We start from the raw sequence: 17,737 nt of genomic DNA on the forward strand, positions 1-17,737 counted from the left end.
CCGCCTCTCCCACAATAGGACTTCCTGCCCAAAAGATAAAAGAGCCCTGAGATGGCATTATGGGACCAGGGAACAGAAATAACTATGCCAGCACCCTCCATCTGCTTTAAAACACACACACACTTCTACAAATCTCCATCATCTCAGGGGTCTTCCAGCTTCTCTGTCCCCACCCCTGTCCCGTGGTGGGGGCAGCCTGGGTGCCCTCAGTGGGGACAGGTACCCAGGGCATCCATCGATGGGATAGGTGATGCAAGAGGTGGCTGGGTCAGAGGTTGGAGGTTCACTGGCCTCATCACCCTGCTGCTCTGGTTTTACCTGGGAAAAAATCGCTTGTGGTTTTGGAGGAAATGAGAGAAATTTATCACCCAGAAATGATCTTGGCTACATCATTTCTTGCTGGAAAAGGTCATTTGGCAAGATCAACATAGCCGACGTAATTGGTTCCAATTTCTTTAAACATGCTGCCCTGTGTAATGAGAATAATGGAGGCCTTTTGCTGCCAGGTTGTTGAGTCACAAATCTGAAAGAAAGAAAACCAAAATAAATAAATTACAGAGAGGTTTAAGCTGGCTACTTTGGGCCCGTTTTTCAACAGGTCTTGCTGGAAGCATATTTAGTATTAAGATTCTGTGGGTGTCCTCCATAATAGCGCTTGGCTCTCAAGTGGAGTTCAGTGTTCAAAGTTCAAGGAATAGCTTGGATTTGGGCTTATCCTTTGACATATTGTCAGCAGTAGTTGCTTTTTGCAACACCCGCAGCCTCTGCAGTTGTGTGAAGCAGGCGAGCTCATACTGTCCTTAAATTGAACTGGCAGCTCCAGCAGCCAAGTGTTATTCACAGCGCCAGCTCAGATAAACCTCTCCTGCTTCCTTGCAGGCAGCCCCTCTTCCAAGAAGTGCAAACCTCCACAGTCTGCACGAGAGTGTGAGGCACAAACCACTGCGCTGCATCTTCCATAGGCCTCCCCCAGCCCTCCGCTTTCTTCTCAGATCCTTTACCACAGGAGAAATGTGGGGTTGAACTGTCTTGGCCAAACAACTCAGTGATGTTTGTTGAGTAGTTGTTGAGAAAAACCTGACAGGTCTGTGAATATCCACAGAGGTGCTCAGATATGACCGTAAGCGAGATTTCCACACTTTTGCTGAACCTTCCCGTGCAGGGGGGAGACCATGCTCGCCTCACTGATGCCGGTCCCCCAGTAGCTGGTTTGGGATCACACTCTTCTCCTGCCCCATGGCTGGGATTAGAAGACCGCTCTTGCTCCGGCAGCTTGCACAAAGCCATGCTCACACACACGCAGGTCTCACCAGGAGCTGGCACACAGGCCTCGCAGCACACATACACAAGGGAGGGAGAGCGCTGTTATATACGGAGTAGTAATTCCTGTCGAGAAAATGGTTGATATTAATAAAGAAGGGGGAACTTTGGGAATGTGGCCATGGGCATTGGAAAGCCCCATGGTTGAGATAACATTAGACTTTTAACGACGAGGCCATCAGGAATATAAAAGAGTTTAGAGGGAACAAAGAAGGGTGATTCAGGAGACTCCATGCAGTCTCTGGTTTCTTGTTCTCCACTTAAGGCATGGATGTCTCTGGGTGTTTGCTGTTGTTGTTACATTCAAAGTTGTTTGAGCAATGAAAAGTTGTTTTGAAAAGAACTGCTGTGGAGAGAAGGGTATAAGAGGGGAGCCTGCCCTCAAGATAAAAAAAAAAAAAAGGCAACACGATGAAGCTACATCAATAAAGAAGCAGGAAAAAGAAGTGAAGAGGAACAGGCTGGCAGAATGGAGACCAGGACGGGAACAGGCACTTTGATCGCATCATGAAGATAGGTTCGGCCAAACTCAGCAAACTGCTCAGAGAAGCTCGTACAGAAAGTCGCTGGAAATAGGCGCACTGGAGCTGGAGAGAAGCTCGAGCTGAGAGAAGCAGACCTGTGCACACAACTGCCTCTCGCTGGTAAGCAGTTGCGCGTTATGGGGAATCGTTCGTCCTTAGGAACAAAGACCGTCCTGGTAACCTTACAGCTTATTCTCCTTATTAACAATTGGACAGTTTATGAGCCTCAAATATGGGACCAAACTGAGGTCAAGGTGTGGCACTCTGCAACTAAAAATGACAAGGTTGCAGTGGGATTTATCGGCACCTGGCGAGCAGCCTCTGAGGCCTTAAAGAGCCATGTGGAGCCACAATCACAAACGTGTGGCTTGCCAGATAGTGAGGGAGCTGCGGGCTCCTTTACTGATCCGACTGCTACGCCGTGGGCCCCTCTGCTGTTACAGCCATCGAAGGCTTTTGCTGTTGCGCCCCCTGCTGACCTGAACGTGCCTTTTGACCCAGGCCTATTGGCCTTCACAAGGAGATGGATATGCTTTTCTTCGATCTGGGAAGAACGGGATACATTAGGCCTGAAGAAAAGGAATGGGAAATGGAGACTTGTTAGTAATCAAGAAAAGGAATGGAAAATGGAGACTGTTAAGTCATGGAACTTAAAGGATTGTTTGTTACCTTTCCTGATTGTACATATGTAGAGGCATACTTGCGTTTAGCATGTAAAGCAATGTTCTGTATATTTAGAATGTTTGATGTTCGTGTGTGCGTGTTGGTGGAGCGTAGACTCCCCGCACAGCCAGCACTGTTTATTTGCCTTTTATACCTTTTATAGCTTTTATACCTTTTAGAAATATTTGTTTTATAAATATTACAAAATTCAGATTGACTTGAGACCTCATTTATAACAGCGCGACTACACAGAGAGAGAATTAGGAACAGATTTAGTGAGAAACAGATTTAGTGATGCTAGTGCATCAGTTACTGCGACCAGGAAAAGTTTGTTTCTTATCCTTGTCTCCGTGTTTGACTTATCAGGTCTGTGCCTCAGCATTATGCTCATGGCTCCCCCTTCTCTACTTCCTATCATCTTAAGATGATGGGAAGAGGTAAGGATGCAATCTGGGAGAGAGAAGAAGGATGCTAAAAACGGTCACTAGGAGGAGCGCACTGGGGTGGCTCCTGCCCACTGTGCACAGGGACTCCCTGGGGGTGTGTTGGGTTTGTGAGCGAGCCCCCATGGTGGGGGCCCAGAGGCTTTGGGGATGTGCCAGGCAGCCATGGCTCCAGGAGACGTTGCTGCCCCACAGGGGCTGGGGCTTGGAGACAGTCTCCTGTGGTGCCCCCTGCCTTCTCAGCAGCCCTGCGCGGGGCAAAGCCCAGCCCAGGGCTGCTCATGGGCAGAGCTTGGCAGGACGGTCCCCACGCCACCTCTGGCCAGGGCTCGCAGCCCTGTTGGGCACCTGAGAGCTGTGCACAAACACCTTCCTGGGGGAGCCTGCAGCCCTGGACGTGCAGCGCTCCCAAACCCTGCCCTTGCTGCCTCTGAGCTCCATTGCCCCCTTTCCTACCTACCCTCGCGTCTCTCTGGCTCCTGTCCCTTCTCCCCCAGCCACCAGCTCCCTCGCACCCAGCCCTGCTGAGCCCCTTCTCTCCCATCTCCTCCAGACCATGGCTGTTATAATTCGCCTCCTGTCAGTGCTGGGCCTCCTGCAGCTCACACTCAAGGCTGGGGACCAGCCTGACAAGGTCACCCAAGACCTTATGGAGAGAAGAGAACTCATGTTGCAGCAGGAGATGTCGGTGCTGCTGCAGGAGATCGAGGAGGGAAGCAAGCCGCAGAGTGGGAACAGCACAGTGTTCATGTTCCTCGCCATGTGCCACCACTGGCAGTTCTGGGCACTTGCTGAAGCATTTCTGGCTCTTTTTGGCATGTACTGGCTGCCCAAGAAGATCAAAGATGACACCAGTGGTCATTCTGAGCCATGGAGCTCAAGCAGTGAGGACGGCAATGGAGGAGAAGAGGAAAAAGAAGTTGAGGAGGAGTTGAGGGAGGAAGAGGAGGAACAGGAAGAAATGAACTTTAATGACCAACATGATCCGGGCCTGCTTGTGGGCCTGCTCAGGGAGTCTGCTGCCGAAGCTGCTTGAGATGCAGAACATTATGGAAGAGATGGCAGGGACAAATTCTGCATCACCAAACTCCCTTCAGAGATCCATTTTCCTGACAGAGCTGCAGGCAGTAATAGGGTTGTTTGCAACTCTCTTTGAGAACAACCTGCCTGTTTCATTCCTCAGTTACACCAATGCCAAAGTTAATGGTTTTCTTCGTGTGTCTTCAAGCTTCCACTGAGGAATACCTACAAAGATTAGATGCATAAATGCATACAAATAGTCAGAATAGCTAAGGTTTTTTGTTAGGAGATGTTTTCCATATAGATTAGTCACCTCAATAGAAACAGATTTGTAGTTTATAAGAACCACCTGGCAGCTGGGTTTCAGGACTCCAGCAATCCTGTGAATAGAAGAGTCTCACCAGATCCATCTGAAGATGCTGCTCCCAGGAGTCCTGCAGCAGAGGCTGCCACTACCACAAGGACAGTAACTGTCCACACTGCTAGGGGAGTGAATCCCCTCTAGAAGCATTAGTTTAAGCAAAATTCCAATAAATCAGATTGTTTGAACAAACACTGTCCCTGAGTGTCTTCTCCTGAGTGTCTAGGAGAAACTTTGTTGGGGGACACTAGCCTTTGGTTCCATCTCTTCTCTCTAATAAAGAGATGATCTTTGGGCTTGGTTGTATGTTAGCAGTGGTTACATTTCTGAGAAGACATTTGAGAACAGCAGGATTTCTGCAGCCTGCTGTTAGGAGAGGTAAGTGCAAAGAGCACCGCTGCCTCTTGCAGCTGCTGCTGCTGAGGACTGCTGCTGCCCAGCTGCGGGGGCTCAGCACAGTGCCTGGGGATCCGGGGTCTCTGCCCAGGCTGGGCGTGCTGGCTCTAGCTTGGATATTAACTTTCCCTGCAGCAGCCCACACAGTGCTGTGCTCTGCACTTGGAGCTAGAACAGCGCCGGTATCACACCAGTGCTGTGACTCTTGCTGAGCAGTGCTGGCACCGCATCAGGACTCCCTACAAACCCCCAGAGCCAGCAGGCTAAGGGTGGGCAAGAGATAGGGAGGATACATCACCAGGGCAGCTGACCTAACCCAACCAAAGGGATATTCCATGCCCTGTGGTGTGACACTCAGAAATAAAAGGTGGAAAAAGGAAGAAGAGGGGAGGGGTGGGCTCTCGCTGTGAAAATGTCTGTCCTCCTGAACAACAGCTATGTGCGTTGAAGTCCTGCTTCAAGAATGTGGTCAAACATCGCTTGTTGGTGGGAAGTTTAGAGTAATTTATTTCCTCTGCACTTCCACACAGATTTTCTTTTCTTTTTTCCTTTCCTTTCCTTGCCCTCCCTTCCCTTCCCTTCCCTTCTCTTCCCTTCCCTTCCCTTCCCTTCCCTTCCCTTCCCTTCCCTTCCCTTCCCTTCCCTTCCCTTCCCTTCCCTTCCCTTCCCTTCCCTTCCCTTCCCTTCCCTTCCCTTCCCTTCCCTTCCCTTCCCTTCCCTTCCCTTCCCTTCCCTTCCCTTCCCTTCCCTTCCCTTCCCTTCCCTTCCCTTCCCTTCCCTTCCCTTCCCTTCCCTTCCCTTCCCTTCCCTTCCCTTCCCTTCCCTTTCTTCCCCTTTTCCCCCTTCCCCCCTTTTTCTCCTTTTCCTTTTCCCTTTAGTTATTTAATTAATAAATTTTTTTCCTTAATATTTTTTTCCTTTAATTAAATTATCCTTATCTCAACCCATGAGTTGTTTCTTTCCTTTTCTTCTTCCCTTCCCCTGCTCTTCTGAGGAGGGGGAGTGAGAGAGCGGCTGTGTTGGAGTTCAGCTGCCCAGCAAAGTAAAACCAGCCCACTGGGGAATGGGGCTGCAGCTTTCCCCTTGCAGGTTCAAGCAGTAGCAAAGCTGAGCATGTATCCCCGAGATGCACAGGACACACTCAGGCAGAGACAGGCCCCTAAGGCCCCGGCTCGTCGGGTTTGTGCTTTGCAGGTTGCAGTGGCCAGTGCTGGGTTTTGGGGTGCACGGGGCAGCTGTGTGATGCTGAGCCAAGACTAGGGACATGGAGGTGCTCGAAAGAGTCCAGAGAAGGGCGACGAAGCTGGTGAGGGGTCTGGAGAACAAGTCCTACAAGGAGTGGTTGAGGGAGCTGGGTTTGTTCAACCTGGAGAAGAGGAGGCTCAGGGGCAACCTTATCACTAAGTACATTAAAGGAGGCTGTAGAGAGGTGGGGGTTGGTCTGTTCTCCCATATGCCTGGTGACAGGACGAGGGGGAACGGGCTAAAGTTGTGCCAGGGGAGTTTTAGGTTGGATGTTAGGAAGAACTTCTTTACTGAGAGAATTGTGAGGCATTGGAATGGGCTGCCCATGGAAGTGGTGGAGTCACCATCCCTGGAGGTCTTTAAAAGACGTTTAGAGGTTGAACTTAGTAATATGGTTTAGTGGAGGACTTGTTAGTGTTAGGTCAGAGGTTGGACTTGATGATCTTGAGGTCTCTTCCAACCTACACAATTCTGTGATTCTGTGATTCTGTGTCTGGGGCCTCCCAGGGCTGCGGTGGTCACCATGGTGCTCTGGTGCCCACAATGGAACTGGGATGAGTCGGCATGGGGACTGTCAGCGGGGCTCTGTGATGCAGTGCGCTGCAGGTCATCGGTGAGTGCGGCAGGCGGGGGAAAGGCTGGCCGAGGGCAGGGTCAGGGGCACAAACGGCAGCCCCCGGGGTGGTTTCTACGGCTGAGATGAGGGCGCAGCCCCTCTGGGGAGGACCTTGGGCTGGGCACAGAGGTGCCCCAGCCAGGGCAAGTGCCCAGAGGCTTCGAGGATGAGGCAGGCTCACGTGGCCTCAGGAGATGCTGCTGTCCCACAGGGGCTGGGGCTTGGACACAGTCTCCTGTGGTGCCCCCTGCCTTCTCAGCAGCCCTGCGTGGGGCAAAGCCCAGCCCAGGGCTGCTCATGGGCAGAGCTTGGCAGGACGGTCCCCACGCCACCTCTGGCCAGGGCTCGCAGCCCTGTTGGACACCTGAGAGCTGCACACAAACACCTGCCTGGGGGGGCCTGCAGCCCTGGACGTGCAGTGCTCCCAAACCCTGCCCTTGCTGCCTCCAAGCTCCATTGCCCCCTCTCCTACCTACCATCGCGTCTCTCTGGCTCCTGTCCCTTCTCCCCCAGCCACCAGCTCCCTCGCACCCAGCCCTGCTGAGCCCCTTCTCTCCCATCTCTTCCAGACCATGGCTATCATGATTGTTCACGTGCTGTCAGTGCTGAGCCTCCTACAGCTCATGCTTCAGGTTGGGGACCAGCCTGACAAGGTCACCCAGGACCTCATTGAGGAACGAGAAGTCATGCTGCAGCAGGAGATGTCGGTGCTGCTAGAGCAGATCGAGAAGGGAACTGAGCCACAGAGTGGAAACAGCACGGGGTTCATGTTCCTCTCCATGTGCCACCACTGGCAGTTCTGGGCACTTGCTGAAGTGTTTCTTGCTCTGTTTGGCGTGTACTGGCTGCCCAGGAAGATAAAAGATGACACCAATGGTGATTCTGAGCCATGGAGCTCAAACAGTGAGCATGCAGATGGAGGAGAGGAACAGGAAAAAGTTGAAGTTAAGGAGGGGTTGCTGGAGGAAGAGAAGGAGCGGGAAGAAGGGCACCTCACTGACCAGCATGCTCCAGGACTTCTTGTGAGTCAGCTGAGGGAGTCTCTGCTGCCAAAGCTGTGTGAGCTGCAGATCATTATGGACGACATGGCATCAGCAAACTCTCATCAGAGATCCCTTTTCATGAGCGAGCTGCAGGCAGAGATAGGGTTGTTTGCGAGTCTCTTTGAGAACAATGTGGCTGTTCCTTCCCCCATTTGCTCCAACGGCAGTTAACGGTTCTCCTCATGTTCCTTTGAACTTCCACTGAGGAATACCTACACAATTTCCCATAGATGAATAGGAATAGTCAGAATAGCTAAGGTTTTTAGATGTTTCCCATAGATTAGATGCCTCTTTAGAAATAGATTTGTATTTTATAAGGACTACCCTGCAGCTGGTTTTCAGGACTCCAACAAACCTATGAACTGAAGAGTCTCTCCTGGATCCATCGGAAGACGCTGCTCCCAGGAGTCCTGCAGCAGAGGCTGCCATTACCACCATTACCTCCAGGGCAGCAACTGCCCACACTGACAGGGGAGTGGATCCCCTCTAGAAATATTAGTTTAAGTAAAAAGCCAATAAATTATATTGTTTAACACTGTTCACGAGTGTCTTGAGTGTCTAGGAGAAACTTTGTTGGGGGACACTAGCCTTTGGTTCCATCTCTTCTGTCTAATAAAGAGATGATCTTTGGGCTTGGTTGTATGTTAGCAGTGGCTACATTTCTGAGAAGTCATTTGGGAACAGCAGGATTTCTGCAGCCTGCTGTTAGGTGAGGTAAGTGCAAAGAGCACCACTGCCTGTTGCAGCTGCTGCTGCTGAGGAGTGCTGCTGCCCAGCTGTGGGGGCTCAGCACAGTGCCTGGGGATCTGGGGTCTCTGCGCAGGCTAGGGATTGGGGCTGAAGCTTTCCCCTTGCAGGTTCAAGCAGTAGCAAAGCTGAGCACATAGCCCCGAGATGCACGGGACACACACAGGCAGTGGCAGGCCCCTAAGATGGCCGCTCACACAAGCTATTCCAGCCCAGAGCTGCCTTCAAAAGGACTCACATGAAGCACACAGCTGAGACCATTTCTTCCACTCCAGCTGGCAAAGACAGACAGACATTCACTAGCACAGGCACACACACACAGCACTCTTCAGTTTCACAAACGTACATAGATTCAGGATTTGCTCAAACACAAGCACAGCCCCCCTGTCCACCCAGCACCCCTGCCTGGATGCCAGACCCTTTACTCACTTAACAGGCCTTCTACTTGCTGGCTGCTCCAGCCTGGATTTTACTAGGGAATACACAAACACACTGCACAAACACCAGGCTGGGGAAGCTACAAACACTCACTCTCCTCCAGCAGTAGTACCAGGGAGGGAAGGGCAGAAAAAAACACATCCAGCCCATCTCTCTGCCATCACGGGTTAGTTTTCACTGCGCGTCCTCCAGCAAACACAGCACGAGATGACCTAATTTAGATTCAAGGTGAAACTTTCCTGTCTGTACAAGAAAATTTTGCTGTTTTCACAGCAAAATGGCAATGCTGCCTTGCAGTGGATACAGATTACACCCATGGCTGACAGCTCACATGCTGCACAGCCATGGTCCACCTTTCCCAGTGCCAGCTCCAGCCCCAGGATCCCCTGCTGGCTGCTCTGAATGCCTTTGCCAGCTGCTCAGACTATTTCAGGTGAGGAAGCTTTAAGCAATAAAGCTTTGATTCTCGGTCCAGGAGTTCTCACGGCACTATGGATAGTGAAAGGGACAACAGACATCCCCCTAGGCCCAAACTGTATCCACCACATGTCTCTGCTCCCTCTTTGTGAAGTTTTTCATTTGGTATAGGGGCAGAATTGGGTCCCTTGCTCTGTTTATTGCACAGCTGCACAAATGTGGGTTTGACTGACCCCATTGGCTTCAGCTGTGTGTTCATCTTCAGGTGCCCAAACCCAGTCTTGTAGCTGCTTCACGGCACCTTCACTGGCCTCTATGAGGTGCTGTGGGGACCTCAAGCACTCATGATGAGTGGCACCCTTGCTTTTACTGTAGGGACACATACTCTTTCCAAACATTTGAAGCCACAAGGAGTAGCATTTTTAGGTATGTTCATATGCTCTCAGCACCCCCAGCTGCCCCAAGTTCTTCCAGCCATGAAGGCTCCCTTACCCTGCTCATCGTCCTCCTTGGACAGAAGGAGCAGGGGTGGAGCCTTGCCCTGCACCACCCAGAACAGCTCTGGGAATCATCCGCCCCTTCCCAGGCATTTTGGCCCAGAAACAAGCAGGATCATGGTTGAGGATTAACCCCAGGAGGTGTGCAGGGAGCTGTGATCTCCTCCTGCAGCGCCCCACAGGGAGCTCTCCCGCAGCAGGCCACCACTGATAAGGAAAACTGGGCGTTGCTCAAGTCAGGAAGCTGTTGCTGGGCTCAGACCAATGCACTGAGGCAAACTGCAAATGTTCCCAGACCACATAAATAAGCCATCACTGCGAGCAAAGACAACTGAAAAAACAGGCAGATTTTTAAGAATTGTCTAAAAATAGTGGAGTGAAGATTAGCAGCACAAGAATCAGCTCAGAAACATCAGGCTGCTCCTAGGCTTATTCCTGGAAGACAAATAAGAAGTTCTTAAAGGAGAACTGCAAAGATGCTGAAAATATATACCACCATCCCTACACATTTCTTGGGCCTGAAAAATGGGAAAGCGTTGCGTTCACAGCAAGGCACAGTGGCTACCTGGGAAGTCTTAACGTTTTTAATGAACGCCGTGAAGAATTTTATTATCATGGAAAGGAATATAATCACTTTCTCAATAAAAAATCTCCTTAGTCAGTAACTGCTGCCTAGCACAGAGAGGCAATTCAGCCTTCTTTATCTGTCATTACACAAGACATATGGCAAGAACAAGAACAACCCCATATTGCCTTTCATATTGGGAAAGCGTTCCCACTAATAACAGGTTTGTCTTTGTAATGTGTGTGTAGGAATGAAATAATTTGAGCTATGTGGTTTTTTATGAGACACTCTAGAGACAGCAGTCAGTAGAGATCTCTGACCAGCTCCTCCCTTTGCCTTCCTCAGGCCCAGCTTAGGAATTTCACAGCCATCCATCCAGTTCATTCCTGCTGCATCTTCTCCTGAATTGCCACCCCTCTTTTTGTTTTGAAAGCATCATTCATTAACTATTTAATACTTTATTAAACCAACCTGGCTCATGAATGCATATTTTCTTTCTCTTAGTTTTCCTTACTTTTTATAGTGTACATGTTAAAACTTGAATCCCTTGTTGTGGGAGTGTAATACTTGTTTAATATCAATACTGTTGCAGGAGCTTGATAGCAGAACAACCTTTTGTCTCCTGAGTAGTGAGGCTTCCATGTTGACCCCTCTCTTGGGGCTGCTGAGTCCTCTCGATGGTGGTCTGAAGCACCGTGCTCGCCCTGAGAGCCTTCAGAAGCTTTCTCCCTGCAGCTGCAGAGGTGACTCTCAGCTGCTCAGACACCATTGCCATCTGACCTCTCCCTGGTCATTTAAGTCCTGGTTGATGGGTGAGCTGAATTAGCAGCTAGCTCTCCTCCATCACCGGGATGGCTCTGCCCTCCTCCAGATCCCCATCCACACTACATGTTCCCCACCTCACCGACTCTCCTTCTGCCAGCTCTGGTTCTTGTCTGATTGCAAGATAAGCCAATTTGTCCCACTAAAACAGTGGAGCCATGGGTTATTAATTCTACTCTAGGTGTCTTGTGAAACTATACCCTCCAACTAAAAGCACAGCTGAGCACTAAGCTATATCTGGGCACGGTTCTCACCATAATAAGAAGGAGCATACAACCTTTCGTTTCTTAAAGTTGGAATGACAGACTGTGGAAGGTGTGGAAGAACTTGTCAGTGGTGACTCTGAAACCATCTGCATTTGGACAGCTGCTAGGTTGTGTGATCTCTAAGGACCAACTTCTGTGTCCTTTCTCAGTGGGGCTCACATTAGCCTGCATTTCAGTGGGAGAGCTTGGGCAGATACAGCCCCTTGCCACCCAACCACATCTCCTGCTGGTTTGCTCTGTAGCTTTGGATAGCTCAGCCCCTTCAGGACTTCTGCATCCCCAGTGATGGATCTACAATTTCCATTGTGCACCAGGATGCTCCACGAGATATTTTCTAAAGCAGGTTGGGCACAATGCAGATGGTGAATGTTTAAGAAGGAGGCGTTCCAGTCCTTTCTCTTTTTGGGCTTGCTCCTGTTGTCTCTTAACACACATCTTTAATTCCTGGGAGCAAAATGTCCTGAGCTGTAGGACCTACTAGTAAGACAGCATAGTAGATAAAAGGTCTTGGAAAGCCTAAGCAGTGGTCACAGAGTATGTAGCTTGGAGTTTGTTCCTGGGAAGATACAGAACTATTTATCTAAAGCACTTTAGAGATGAAGCACACTTTATCATGATATATTCTCATTATATAATGAGCTGTTCCATTAACAAAGCAGCAATGACATCTGCCATAGCTCGTTATCACTCTCCCCATGTCAGTATCAATGTAGGGGGAGTGAATTTAGAGAGCCCGTGCTGGGTGTGCTGCTCTGGCAGCACCACTGCCTTCCCTCACCGTGCCGGGCAAGCTCCCTGCACCTCCATGTCTGTGGGGACTGGAGTTAGCTGCAGCTTGTCTGCACGGTGGCACGAGACAGGACTCATTAGTGTTCACAAAGTACTCAGACACCTGGATGAAAGAGAGCTATAAATGCTCGGCTTCTTTATTTGAAGACCCAGATCAAAGACCCAAGAGGAGCCTTGCTTTACCACTGTATGTACACCTGAAAGAAACACCCAAGTGAAGATCGAGTAGTAAAAACAATGACAGTAAAAACAACAATGAGTGCATGAAGAAAAAGTTCACAGCTGTTCAGCTGGAACACAATGAAACAAGGAAAAACAAAAAACAACCTTTTTTTTTTTTTTTTGAGAGAGAGGTTGTTTTTTTTTTTTTTTTTCTCTGACACTCTTTACCCTCTTGTTGCAGATTTTTAAAACAAAACAAACACCCCCCAGGATATATAACTTAAAAGAAATGAGGAAAGAGAAGAGATCTTTGTTCCTCTCTGCAATAACTGCAGCTTTAGGAGGAAGAAGGTTCTGCATAAGAAGTTAATGACTGAAAAATAAATTCCTGGTAGTTAAGGAAGGGGCCAAGCACGGATCTGTCTCTGCCTCTATCCCCTGCCAGTCTGACAGCCATCAGAGCTTGTTAGGCCTAAAGCCACCAATAAATTTTCCTGCTTCCCAGCAGCATACTGTAGTCTTCATGCCACAGTGTCTCAGGTAAGCTCTTTCACATGGTATTATGCACTTACTGACATGTTTTATATATCCCCTCTGGTTAGTATGCACACACATTCCTGCAAGGTTAAGAAAGGGCATTCAGCTTCAGAGAAAGGAGAGGACTCAGAGCAAATAGGACATATTTATCCAGGGAGGGAGGAGAAGCAGTGCAAGCATCTCAGAGGAGAAGTGGGTGCTGGGTGGGGGTCTGCACCCCAACTTCTGAACACACGTGACCCTCCGTCTGGGCCTGGGATGCAGCCCAGCCATGGGGGAAGCCCTTGGTTTCCACATACAGCACCACTCATCAGTGTGACACGTCGAGTTTCATCCCTTCTGAGGTACCTCAGGACAGGAACTGGCCACCTAAGAAGAGGGAAGCAGTGATGGGAGCTGCTAGTCTTGTAGGATGGGAGCTGCAAATCAGAGCTGGATGCCAGCAGAAGGGATTTTTCCCTCGGAGCAGCAGAGAGTTACCATCTTGTCTTATAACCAAGCCTATTTCAGACTATTCTGTGCTCACAATGGAAATACTAAAAGGCTGTGACTAGGTGGGTTTGGGAAGAGGTGTTGAAGAACTGTGAAGGAGGGTGAGCCATAGAGGCAGACAGGTAAATAGAAGTGAAAGGCAGAGGTCAGGAAATGTAATGGAATCACTCAGCAAATCTAGAAAACTTGTTTTGATTAAGTTTATAAGGAAAGACTTAAAGAAAGGGGAGGAAAAGAGACCACCAACATAGCAAACACAAGTTGAGTTAATGGAAAGAAATGAGGTTTTATTATTTTAGCAAACATTGGTGGGGATGGGATCGGAGAAACCCCCTGAATCCAAACTCCCCCCCTTTAGGAAGCTGATCAAGCTCCAAATTTCCCTGCTGGCCTCAGCTTCTCTGAAGGGCCAACCCAAAACCCTGGAGATGAACACAGGGAACATGAGGAACATCAGGAGCAGATCCAGCTCTGTGTGGCTTTGGCTTGCTTCCCAGCAGACACAGTAAAACGGAGGAGAAATCAAACCTATGGAGGCTGGAAAGGGTTGAGACACCAGTGGGGCTCCTCTCATCTAGCCGTAGCCGTCTCAAAGTGGCTGTCTGGGCTCTCTTTATTGTGTCTGGAGCCACAAATGCCTCCAAAGGCTGATTGACCCCAGCAACCCGGGGTGCATTTATGCTATTGAATCATATCCCTTCCCAATTTGCTGTTGGGCCCCAGTGCACTCATCTTCCATGCTGCCCATACTGTAATCCATGATGAAACCCTCTCTACAATGAGTTTCAAGAGGAATGCTGGCCACTGCTGAGAGGACAGTTCACTTCAGTAACCTGCCCTGCATGGTGTGAGTGACTGCATCGCTTGGCAGTCTGTAGTAGCTTCTGCTGAGCTACCCCTTTACACGACCATCCTTCGACTGACTATAGAGAGAGGATGGATGGCTCCCTCAGAGCAAACACCCTACCCAATGGTGAACATTAGGTGGTACCACTAGTACCCAAAATGATGATGAGTCCTCCATGGGCAGCCACACAGTGATTCTTAAAATAACTGCCTCTGAAACTGACATCACCTATAGGATGTCTGGCTTTGGTATTGCAGTAAGTCTGGTGCTCCATCTGAGGAACTTCTCTTGCAGAAGAACTAGCACAGGCTGGAATTTCAGAATTTCATGGAAGACGTGTGTTTTTTAAGAATTTGACCCAATAAAGTCCTTTCACAAGCAATGGCATCAAAACAGAGTGATGAAGCAAAGGAAGTGCATGAAAAGAGGGCTGGCTGATCTGCCATTTCTCTAACTGAAAGGCTGCTGCTTTTTTCTGTGTGATGCTGAGATTCTACCAGATACTGATAAATTCCAAGTGACAGAAGGGGAGAATGCCCTCTAAGGGTTTCCTGTGCCATACAAGACTAAATAGGCCATGTCTACAGGAGGGGAAGGGCGTCCCTTGGAGTGAGCAGTGCTGTTCAGTCAATGAGCGCCCAAGCCTTGTGGTGTGTGGGGCACATCAAGGCTAGGGGAACTGCAGTATTTCGAGGGGGACTCTTCATACACACCTTACCTGGCCTTTTGAACAGAATTCAGTGGAAAGTGTGCATAGCTTAATGAGAAAACTGTTGTGATGCAGAATAAATTCCAGACACACCCACTGTAAGACCATCCCTGCTTGCTATCCCCCATGCTTCTGCTAAACCAGCTAAAATCAGAGAGATGCTATAGTTGAGGAAAAATAAGGTAGCATAATTATGTCTGTTACCATATGAAGTATGCTATTCAGGAAGTTACAGTGCAATAATTTACTGTAAAACCATGAGATACAAGTGCTCTCAATAATTACATATATTACCTTATCCTCCTTATCCTAAACTAAATTTGTCAAGTGTGAGGTAGTTTCCACCTCCTGAGTTCAAAGTAAACTTCCTTATTGTAACTGTGGGGTAACAAGTTCCCCCTAACGGTCATGGTTATGGCATCATTTTCTTTCTGCATAGCTCTGCTCATAGCTCTCATTGCAAGAGCTAAGGATGCGGCTGGTCCTGCTCCTTTCCTGGGAGAGGGACCAGTACCAGCAACAGGTTATTGGGGTCACAGTCATTTATAAAATCAATTTTCAGAGAAGACTGTTATTGAAAAAGTGCATGATATCTTGCTAAAACACTGTATATTTTAGCTTTAAAAACTGTATTTTTCATTGAAATGGTATTTTTCATGTTTATTTCCTTCTCAATTTATATCCCTTTCTAGTTGTGGTGCCTTTCACTTAGGAGTATGTTTCTAATAGTATACCATTTGTTCTTATGCTCGAGCAGACCCTGTGTAAATATACCAAAAAGAGCATACTGTCCCTATGCAAGACCAAGAACAATGTCCTTTGGCTTTCAAGTCCTAGCAGCACTTGAGCCAGCCTCTCCCATGCCCCCAAACCTCTGTTCTTCAGGGTATTTAGCCAGAGATAGAAGAGCCACGTTTCTTCTTTTACATGCTTATTATTCTCCTTCAAGTGAATATGAATGAAAATGAAACAGATCTGATAAGCTCTCTGTGAGCAGGATACAGATAACCTCTGAATGAAAGAATGCTGATAAAAAAATGGTATTTTAAGACAATAGCAATTTTTCTTTTATAGTATCAGATCTCCTTTTATGTGCTTTCCACCGACATTTAAGTAGATAAATTTTCCTAACATATTTTTTTTTTGCCAGAAAATAAATCTTTAAAATGAAAGTCATGTGAAAACACATCTGAGAGTGATCACCTGGGGAGTCTTACTGGCAAGGCTGGTGGGACAAGACTGAAACCTCTTTTATGGTATTGGAATTGTTTGGTCTGAGAGAATAAATATGACTGATACGACCAATTACACAGATTGCATTTCAGGTAATAGCCAATTTGTAAATAGTCCCATAGTTCCTGTCTAGCTCATGAATGAGAAAATAGTTGAACTGAAAAAAAAATTAAAAAACTGTGGTTTTCCAGATTCCCTTCCCAGTTCTGTTTGACAGCTCAGAGAAGAAAGCATTGGGCTCAATTGCAAATACATGACACAGACTTCAAGTGCAGAGCTTCTGAGTGTGGCCTGGAGTGCTGATAACTGATTTTCATGGAGCAGCATTTTCACTGTTCAACAGTTTGATCTGTTATCCTTCTTGGACTGACCTCTCATTCTTTACATTTTCAGATAGTGTCTCTTAGTGAGGAATTCCTCACCCACGAACACAGAAATACAAAAATGTAAATGGCTACCAGATGAGGAGCAGATGAAGGGCTCCTGAGGATCTATTGCCATCTATTCTCATCTCTTTGATAGGGATCTAGTCAACATAAGCATGTAGCTTGCTCCTACATTTTTGGCACCTAATGAAATAGTCTTCTTTAAAGTAACCACTTCATTTCCCTAGGGAGACGTACATGCCTTTGAAGGCCTCCCAAGAAGATATGCTTTACAGAACAGAAGCACTTAGGTTTCTCTCTATCAGGTGAATAGGAAGCTTTGCCTTTTAAGGTGGGAGTTGCCTATCTTACATTTACTCCTATAATGCATCAGCATCTAGCCCGGCTACGTGAAAATGACAACCTACAGACACTGAAAAGGGATGCCAAATTCCAAAGGACAATGTTTATCTGCTCTGTGAGACACCTATTGGGCAGTGGCCAGAGCTTCTCCTGGACATGCCTCTCAGTCCACACTGATCAGGCACCTCCTTTGGAAATGGCCTGAGAGGAGGCCAAAGCTGCAGGCAAAAGTCATGGATTTTCATCTATGAAGCCTGCAGCTCTCACTCAGTGTTCATTGAAGTGATAGCATGTTTAAGATATTGCATGTATGTGCAGACATGCAAAACTTTGTCATATGCAACATTGGTTTTAAATATGTCAAAATTCAGCTGCTGAAAGGAACACACTAATACCATAGTGCTTAAATGCAGTAGGATCTGTATTTTTTTCTTTCACAGCCAAATACTCAAAATACTCAAAAGCAGTAATAGAAATAAGGGGGGATGGGTGGTGGTGTAAGCATTACGGTCTTTTATGCATATAGTTGTCTATTTAAATGCATATTTATGTATTTATAGGACAAGGCACAGCAAAATGCGCACAGATGCAGACACACACACACACACATTCATATTGCTGAAATTACATATCAAGTCTGGAGATTATACCAGAAATAGAACCCAGATCTCCTGATGCAAAATCTTTTGCTGTAGCCACTAGAGAATAGGTCCCCCTAGCCTTAAAGGCTGTCAGATTAAAATGTAAGAGGAAAAGAATCAGAGGAACTTCAAATCAAAGCATGAAATTGAAAATCTGTCAAGATCCGTAAAATGAAAATTCTCTCCAAAGGAAAATTCTGACACGATCACATTTTC

At 47.9% G+C, this 17,737-nt stretch overlaps 1 long non-coding RNA gene across 1 annotated transcript; it reads right to left on the reverse strand.

Annotated features, from left to right (window-relative positions):
• Positions 1-6,612: 6,612 nt before the first annotated feature.
• On the reverse strand, positions 6,613-9,403 carry LOC311429909. Its single transcript, XR_014688466.1, has 3 exons — positions 8,910-9,403; positions 7,987-8,041; positions 6,613-7,843 (listed from the first exon to the last, which is right to left on the reverse strand). It is a non-coding gene; the product is annotated as an uncharacterized lncRNA (long non-coding RNA).
• Positions 9,404-17,737: the final 8,334 nt, after the last annotated feature.

This window comes from Aythya ferina, assembly GCF_964211825.1.
Source record: "Aythya ferina genome assembly, chromosome: 1".
NCBI classification, from domain to species: Eukaryota; Metazoa; Chordata; class Aves; order Anseriformes; family Anatidae; genus Aythya; species Aythya ferina.